The following is a 9,369-nucleotide window of genomic DNA, read 5'->3' on the forward strand; positions in this document are numbered from 1 at the left end:
CTTTTATTTTAGAGCCTTCTGTTACTCTGTGCTCACAGCTGAACCTAGTTCCATCTACTAAAGCCCTTAAGGAATTAAACAAAAACAGCTAGGCTTCCTGGAGGGGTTCAAGTGGATGCTATCCAACATCCAATTCTATGAACACAGACATCCAATTCTCTCCTCTTCTCTTTCTCTCTGTCTCTGTTTCTCTCTCATGCAACATTTTTTTTAATGTCAAATTTCATACATACAAGCAGCACCATACAGAACAGTCCCAATGTTTGCTAAATCCCTGTTTAGTCCAAGTCCTGGTCACTGTCTACACAGTCTGTTGTGGGTTTCTCTATGGGTCAGGTAGTGTTAGCTTTAGCTTGTGTCTTCCTCTGCTCTGTAGGACAGAAGAAAACAGTCCTCTGGGTGGGTCCATCTTTACCTTGATAAGATTAAAATAATGTCTGAAGAGCTCTAAAAGAGTCATAAATGATCTCCAAATATAATGTTTACTTTTGTTCACAAAAAGATACAGATACACTATAGCATATCTTCTCCATAATGGTGTGAGGCATGGGACAGACCTAATATTTTTATGCTCCCCACTAAAAAAGGTATCTCTGTGTTCCAAGTCATAATCTGTTATGAAATAAATGTTTCTGTCCCCCTAAAGTTTATATGTTGAAGCCCCAACCCCCAGTGTAGTTGTATTTGGAGATGAGGCCTCTGAGGAAGTCATTAAGGTTAAATAAGGTCATAAGAGTAGGGCCCTGATCTGATAGGATTAGTGTCCTTATAAGAAGAGACACCAGAGACATACCTCTCTCTCTCCTCACACACACACACACAAACACAGAGTGAGGAAAGCCCCTGTGAGGATGCAGCAAGAAGGCGAACATCTGCAACCCAGGAAGAGAGTTCTCACCAGAAACGGATTAGCCAGAACCTTGATCTTGAACTTCTGGCCTCCAGAATTGTGAGAAAATACATTTTTGTGGTTTAAGCCACCCAATCTGTGGTATTTTGTTATGGCAGCCTGCGCAGACTAACACATACTCCAAAAGGATAGTGTGGAGAAGAAGATCCTGCTTCAGCATCATTTTCCAATTGTCCTCTGATAAAAACCACTTTAACACTGACCTGGTCATGAGCTGGCTTCACATACTCTGGACCTGCTTGATATTTCAACTTGACTCTTACTCTCACGAGCAATTTTTTGGGTTCCTGGAGGCTCCCTGCTAGGGTGCCTTCTGACTGCAACTCCTTCTGTGACATGTAGAATGACCAATCATCCTGAATTGCCTGGGACTGAGAGGTTCCTGGGACTCAAGATTTTTTTTTTTTTTAAATTTTGGCTGAGCCGCGCAGCTAGCGGGATCTCAGTTCCCTGACCAGGGATCGAACCTGGGCCACGGCAGTGACAGCACTGAATCCTAACCACTAGGCCACCAGGGAACTCCCAAGATTTTTAATCCTAAAGCAGGGAGAGTTCCAGGCAAACTTGGAAAAGCTGGTCACCTTAGATGGGCGATGCATTCTATTCCCCCAGTTACTGCTCCATTTACAGCTCCAAATTTTCTAATAATCCACACCACACAGATTCTCTCTTTTGGAGCCCCATCTCCCTTCCAGGCAGTCCTCTTGGGAAAGAGTCAAAAAGGCTCCAGGCAAGCTCTCTCTTTCTCTCATGTGCCCCACATCTGGTGCATGAGAAATACTCAAACATCATTTGCCCTGGTGGGAGTGACAGCTGATCCCAACATAGCAACTCTCCTTTGCTCCTGTGCCAAAACCTCTTACTGACCCATTTCTCCTACCCTTAGGATTTCCCAGATGCGAGTCAGAAATTATCGTACTTCTCAAAACCCAGGGGACATATATCAAGCTCTCTGAGTAGTGCCGTTGAAGCCTCACTCACTAGACTTGAAGGGGCAGGGGAAAGCATAATAATGGCTCTCTCCAAAACTCCTCCTCATGAAATCAACTCTTTCAAAAATCTTCTTTTAAGCCTGAAACTGGTGAAAAGTTCCAATAATTGAAAAACTAGTTCTTGGATTGTGGTGACCAAATAGAGGGAGCAAAATTGACCAAAAGTCCAAGATTCTGCCACATTTGCACCAAAAGCCAAGCTTCCAATGGGCTACTCCAGCCAATGACTGAGTGCAGCACAGATAATAAGGCAGGCTCTTCCCTAGGAGGACTCCTCTGACAGTGATTTTCGCTTATGGATCCCCAACAGCCTTGCTGAATCTACCTTAGACTGTGTAGAAGTCTAGGACACTTCCACCAACCTTCCCTCCTTCTCTCCTTCACTCAGTTTCAGACTTGCATCACAGTTGAATGGCTCTCCCAGCCTCCCCTGGCTCCCTCCCCATTCTCTCTCACAAGTGTTTCCTCTAATAAAACTCTTGCACATTTAATTTCATCTTAACAACCACCTCTCAAAGGACCCAGACTAACACAAAGATATTTCCTTCAAAAACATGCGTCTTGTCAGCACCTCACTTTGGTGTTTCATAGTTGTTGCACTGTAATGCTGCAGGCAAAACTTCCAATTCAATATCCATTTAGGCCATTAATCATGAGATGAATGAATGATATGGTAAGAGGGAGCACCATGGAAAATGATGGGATTTTACTTTATATTTCTTGTTGTTCAGTGACTCCCAGTTTTGTTAAAATATATGTTTAATTTGTAAAAGTATAAAGTGAATTTTGGCCAGATTTATCATTGTGGGTGCTGAGTGTGTGAGTAGAGACACTGTATATGTGAATCTACCTTTGGATGGGCAACTGGGCTTGCGCCAGGACTCGGATGAGACAGTTGCTACATGCCACCTTGGAATTCCAAAGTAAACTCAACGCCAATATCAGATTCTTCCTTTATTCCTCCACCTTTTCTTCTTCCCCTGATTTCTTCTCATTTCTCTCTTCTATCTTTCCACCATATTTCTTGTTGTACTACTGCTTGAAAGGTCACTAAAAAGCAATAGTAGGAAGTGGAATTTAGGGAGAGAATAGAGAATGAAGTCTTTATTTTGTATAGTCTGAAAAAAGATAAATTGCTTAAATCTGTACCCCAAAGAAGGCAGAATAAAAATAGCTTTCTATACTTGTTCCCTAGAATTTCAAGAACCCCAAATACCTTCCCCTCTTTTTTCTTTAGAAGAAAAACTTTTGATTGTAGTATATTTTTTATATAACAGTTCGTGAAAAACATCAATTTTTACTCATTTGTTTCATTTTTCCTGTGAGGCTTGTTGACCCAAACTGTATTTTGATAATACCCTGACAAAACCTCAATGCTCTTCCAGGCAAACAGGATTCCCCTATGTGACTTGCACCAAGGACTGTCATCTGTCAAAATGTGACAACATATCTTTGTCTTCATTATGATGTCAGGCAATTAAAAAGGTTTTACTGTGGACAATTTGTCTATATTAAAAAGATATAGCAGATATGGAAAACAGAAAGTAGACGAATATAAAAGAAATGAAAGGATTCAATGGCCACTCTTCAAGTACTATCACTGTTAAGTTTGATGTATTTGTTAGTGCTTTTTTCTATGCATAATGTTTTTACAAAAATATGACCTTAGTGGCTATTCACACGTTGTTATTTGAGGGTTTATGTAGACATAAGATCAAAGGATTGATTCTCCGTCATATTCTAAAGAAACAGAAACCAGAAGAAACATAATTGACTCGGTGGAAAGTCCAAGATAACACTTGTCAAGCCCTTTGTTAAGGCCAGAGACTGCATTTGATGATGGTGACCTCCAGTTGTCTTAATAGTCCCGAATTTACACGTACCTGACAGGAGTTAAAATGTTTCCCCGAGCCGAATAGCCAGTGCCAGTTTCCTCAGTTAACCTGCACTGTGAGGGCTGGTGCAGGGTCAAGGGGTAGGAGACCAAGCGAAATCCCAGGTCATCGGGATAGCAATGGTGACACGGGCACACGCTCGGCCTTGTGCCCACCGTAAAATGCACAAGGGTTGTGACTCGGCCCTACTTCTAGGGCAACAGGATGCAGAGCTGAAGGTAAACAGCCCTTGGCAGAAGTGGCTCACCAGGATAACAAGCACCAGGGGTTTGAACTTTTCTAAATAGAAGCACGACGCAGGAGGTTTCAAACACAGGTTCTGCAGCCAGAATGACGGGGTTACACCAGCTTCACCAAATACTAGCTCTATGATCTTAAATCACTTGCCCTCTCTTTGCCTTAGCTTTCCCGTACATAAGATGGAAATGATAATATTTCTTTCTCCTGGGGCTGTTGTTGAAGAAGGGATTAAGTGGTATGGCAATGCTGGTGTTAAGCACAATGCCAGACACGTGATATCTATTCTAGGGAGTTGATTGTCACAAAGTCCCCGACCTTCACCCGCCACGAACAGCTTCCCTTCCGCACCGGCTTCCGGCTGTCCGTTCACCTCAGTCCCTCTCAGCCGAACGCGATCCTTCCGCGCTAGCGTCACTTCCGGGAGAGCCTACGCGCGGCTCCCCGACACACCCGGATGCAGTTATCGTGGCTGCTATCAGTGATGGACCGCAATGGAGGTCGAGTCAAGAGTTGCTCGGAAAGCGCTCAGAGTTTGGGGCTTCAAGGAGGCCTGTCAAAGGACAAAGGATGAGGTCGCTGGGCGGCAGGGTGTCCCAAAGGGTCCTAGAAACTGCGCCTCCGCGATTCCTATTAACTTGCCGCCAAGTTTTTCTAGAGGAGTCGCTCCTCTTGGCAGGGTGGAGCCTCGTTTCCTACCCAGCACTTCTTTGTGTGCCGGGTTTTTGTTCCGGTCTTTCCCAGCTGCCTAGGAGCTGAGGGGGCAGTGCGGTGGCTGGCCGGGGAGGAAGGGGTGGGCCGGAGTCTAGAACAGAGAGAGGTGGGGCGCGCTGGCGACTCTGAGGCGGCTAGGCTGGGGGCGCCCTAGAGTGCAGCCCCGAACTGCCGCCCCCTCTGGAGTCTGGCCCCTAGCGGCTGAGATGCTTCTCACCAAGGGGCGCTCCGAGTAAGTCATAGAGCTCTTCCCTGCCGACCCAACTTTACTCAACTTTGATCTTCAAAAACATCTAGGATATGTATTGATATAATGCAGTATGTGATTGGTTTGTGTGTGTGTGTGTCCCAAATACAAGCAAACTAATAATGTTAGTAAGTTTCAGAATAGGGAAAGTTCGCATGTTGAGTCATGTGGTGGTTTTCTTTTAAGGTTTAAATTTGGATAACATGCTAGTGCTTACGAGATTTTACCAAAAACGTTCTTTTATTGAGCTTTGCTGCTGTGGAGTTGTCATGATGAAACACGAAGATGCCAGAATTGTACCTCAAGATAAGGCTTTAATTGCCAGAAGGTTCTGAAAGTGCAACAGTAAGTCTAGGTATAGATATATTAATTTGAGTTAGTTCTCTTGCAGGGTGCCCTATAGGTTTTGTCATCAGGTGAAACAGGAACAAATGTGAGTTGATTAATATTTCCTAGTAGTTAAAATTACTTATTAAGTGCTTAATTACTTATTAAGTAATTTTAAGAAGTTAAAATTACTTCCTAAATGCTTACCTGTATATCTGTTGGATTCCAAATCTCAACTGAAACCATTTTTATTTGTCTGAAATAGGTAATGAGCTGATAATGTGTAAAGACATACAGAATATTACTATTTTTATAGAAACAAAAATATGGAAACTAATATTTAAAGCAGGTTGATTCAATGTAATATAATGTGTTGTAATTTGGATTTTCACTTAAACTCTCAAAATTAAAAGAGCTGACCTAGAAAGTCTTAAACATGAAGAAAATAAAAAAGAAATGTGAACATTTACCCCTTCTCTGAATATTCTGTTGTTTGAGCGGAAAATAAATGACATTAGAAAGCACCTGGGATTTGTTTTTACAATTACATACTATGTGCAAAGCACTGAGTTGAGAACGGATGAGAAAGTGCTTTGTAATATATAAAGTAATATATAAATCATAACAGTTATTACTCTGACTCTTCTGGCCAAATCATGTCTCCCTGTGGTGCATTTTAAGCTCCAAAATGTGTAGTTCTTGTACTAGTATTAATATATACAGTTGTAGTAGTATTTTAAAGAAACCAAAAATGAATGCTCTGTTATACATTTTAAATGTTTTTCCTTGTTTATGTGTTCTTTGAGGTTGCATTTACAAGTGCATTTGTACACATTAGAGTACTGGTAATTTGATGGTCAGGGGTGGAGGGGGAGATTCTTACTTTTTGTATGGTTTCTTGCAGGTAGGTCTGCTGGGGTCTTGGCACAGTACCACATGGACCTGGACAAAAGCATTGTTAAGGTGGACATTTTTATTACACTAATCAGTTCAAATGTTTGACCAGTCTATTTAGTTTTCTGATACTTTAACCAAATAACTAGATGTGAGCTTCATATAGTGATCTGTATTTGTGGGATAATTCATGATCAGTTTATTTCCTACCAAATGTAAAGTTTGATCTCAAATAGTTAACTTTTTTGGAGCACTTACCATTTGCTAATCTCTGTGTTAAGTCCTATACATGCATTATCTCACTTAATACTTAAAGTAACATATTAATTAGGTCTCTTAAACTTCCTATTTTACAAGTAGAGAAATGAGGCAAAGAGGGATTAAGATCCTTGCCCCTGGTCCCAAAGTTAGAGCCATGTACTTGAGGCTTTCCTTCCATTAACTGAAGATGTAGGTAGAAGAAGAATGAGATTGGAACTCAGACCTGGACTCTTGTCCTACCTACTCTGCTTTGTGAATTAGGGCAAGTCATTTAACCTCTCTGAATTTCATTTTCCTCTGCTGTAACAGATGAACACTTTGAACTATTGTACTTTATTGAATCCTGAGTCATCAAAAATCCTTAAAAGGGTGCCTTCACCATTATCTCCTGGATTTTCTTCCAAGCCCCTGACACTCATTCCATAGGTTTTGATGCACACATGCTGGCAGTGACAGCTCTATTGCTGCCTGGTCTGACCGCACTGTAAGATGTGGCTGATTTCAGAGATGTCAGAATGTAAAATACTGTGCATCTTGGAATTGATGACAGACCATAGGTGATCTCTGAGCTCCTTTTCAACCTCAGTTCTATGACATCTGTGACTTAATAACACTTTATTGCTGGTTTATGTATCTTTTAATGTAAATGATTCAGGATAAAACATAAGCTTCTTGGTAGTGGAAAAGTAAGAATCATGTCTGTCTTTTTCACCTCTGAATCCCCAATAGCTAGAACAATGCCTAGCATGTAGTAAATGCTCAATAAATATTTACTGAATGAATTAAGCAAATCTTCATTTCATATTGCAAATACAACTTTTTAAAAAATTGTGTTCTACTTGAAGTTGACGTAAAATATAATAGTATCAACAGTGCAAAAATATTTTGCTAACATTTTTTTGAATGCAAAAGTGCACTGTTAAAAAACAGTGGTGTTTCTTTCCAAACATCTTTTCTGCTTACTGTTGTTGATTGTCATCAAATGTGGAGTACATTTAAAAAAAATTTTTTTTTAAACTTTATTGAAGTATAGTTGATTCACAATGTTGTGTTAATTTGGAGTATGTTTTGGTCCTTGAAGAGGATGATAAAAATTGAAATGCCAACATAGAGACTTTTTAACAAGGAATCACAGAGATCTTCAATTTAACGAAAGTTGGAAAATGTTATTTCATATCTTTATTAACTTTTTATGAGTATTCTGGAGGTGATTAAGCATGCCATTCTTCCAAATATACAAATGTGTCTGAGTTATGAATGATGAAAATAAACTATAATTGCACGATAGTTTGAAACTATGTGAATGGGCAGAAAAGTGTTTTAAGTTTTGGGGTGGGCAAGTGTAAAATAATGTAACTAAAGAAATTATCCCAACTATATTTATAGTATGTCTAATGATGCCTGCACTTTCAGTTAGAACCAGGAAGAAGGCTTAGGAATTATTATACAGTTGTATAGACTGTTCTCTGGAGATAATCAACTTTTAAAGACTAAATACTAATACTTCTAAATAGGAGTAAAGTCATTTACATAGCTACTAAAATTTCTATCACTAAAATAAACTCTGCACCACATTACAGCACATTATTACTGAATGAACATTAACCAGTAACTTCTCTGAATTTCTACTATCAGTTTGCTTTTCTCAGGACCCTTTTTCACAGAAAATGCAGTTTTTATTCCTTTATAAGTTATTGCCTGTGTAATAATGAGGAGGGAATAATGTTCACCCATCTTAGTACTTATTTCCTTTCACAGACTGTATCAATGTGTACTTTCCCGAGTCCCCAAACCCAAAGGAGAATAAGCCCAGGGGCCCACAGGAAGTTATTTTATGAGCCCAAATAAAACAATTCATTTATTTGAGGTTTTAAAAATAATTTATGCTTATTGATTAAAGGCTTATTCCTCTAAAGGTTTGGCAAGTGCTCCAAGGAGGAGTGATATTTGTCATTAAGTTTGGAGCAAATATGTTCCTTGAGTTCAATAACTGAAGAATTTCTTAAATACCTAATGATTGCTTTGTACTACCTCAAAGTTTTTTTCTTTAAAATTTCTACTATTTCCACACCTTTTTTCTCCATCTTTCGGTTTTCCTGTAAATAAGTCACAGTAACGTTCTTTCCCTTACCCTGCAAACTGTGAATTCAATCTAGGCTGAAATCCTAGGATATATTCACTTTCTTTTGTATACTTTTTCTACATCTTTAAGAATTTATATCAGGGCTTCCCTGGTGGCACAGTGGTTAAGAATCCGCCTGCCAATGCAGGGGACACGGGTTCGAGCCCTGGTCCGGGAAGATCCGACATGCTGCGGAGCAGCTAAGCCCATGCGCCACAACTGCTGAGCCTGCGCCCTAGAGCCCGAGAGCCACAACTACTGAACCCACGAGCCTAGAGCCCGTGCTCCGCAACAAGAGAAGCCACTGCCATGAGAAACCCGCGCACTGCAACGAAGAGTAGCCCCCGCTCACCGCAACTAGAGAAAGCCCGCGTGCAGCAACGAAGACCCAAAGCAGCCAAAAATAAATAAATAAAATTTTTAAAAAGGAATTTATATCAAATGTAGATGATTTGGAAAATTTGTCATTTGGCGAGAATCTCACTGACGCAAAATTATAAAGTCAGAAATGCATGGGACACTTGAAAGGAGGACTAGAAACAAATTTTAAACCCTCATATTATTTACCTTCAGCAAATGTGAATTTATAAGCATTACATTTACTCTTTAGGGCAAGTAAATTCTTTAAATGTTTCTGGAAAACAAGGAATATAAATGCAATGTTGCTAATTTTTTAATATAAATTTATTTATTTATTTATTTTTGGCTGCATTGGGTTTTCGTTGCTGTTGTGCATGGGCTTTCTCTAGCTGTGGCGAGTGGGGGCTACT

At 40.1% G+C, this 9,369-nt stretch overlaps 1 long non-coding RNA gene across 1 annotated transcript; it reads left to right on the top strand.

Moving 5' to 3' along the window:
- Window positions 1–4,798: 4,798 nt before the first annotated feature.
- Window positions 4,799–8,982, top strand: LOC132350513 (uncharacterized). The gene is made up of 3 exons (XR_009497940.1): window positions 4,799–5,340; window positions 6,227–6,285; window positions 8,690–8,982. It is a non-coding gene; the product is annotated as an uncharacterized LOC132350513 (long non-coding RNA).
- The last annotated feature ends 387 nt before the right edge of the window (window positions 8,983–9,369 follow it).

This window comes from Balaenoptera ricei, chromosome 16, assembly GCF_028023285.1.
Source record: "Balaenoptera ricei isolate mBalRic1 chromosome 16, mBalRic1.hap2, whole genome shotgun sequence".
Lineage (NCBI taxonomy): Eukaryota > Metazoa > Chordata > Mammalia > Artiodactyla > Balaenopteridae > Balaenoptera > Balaenoptera ricei.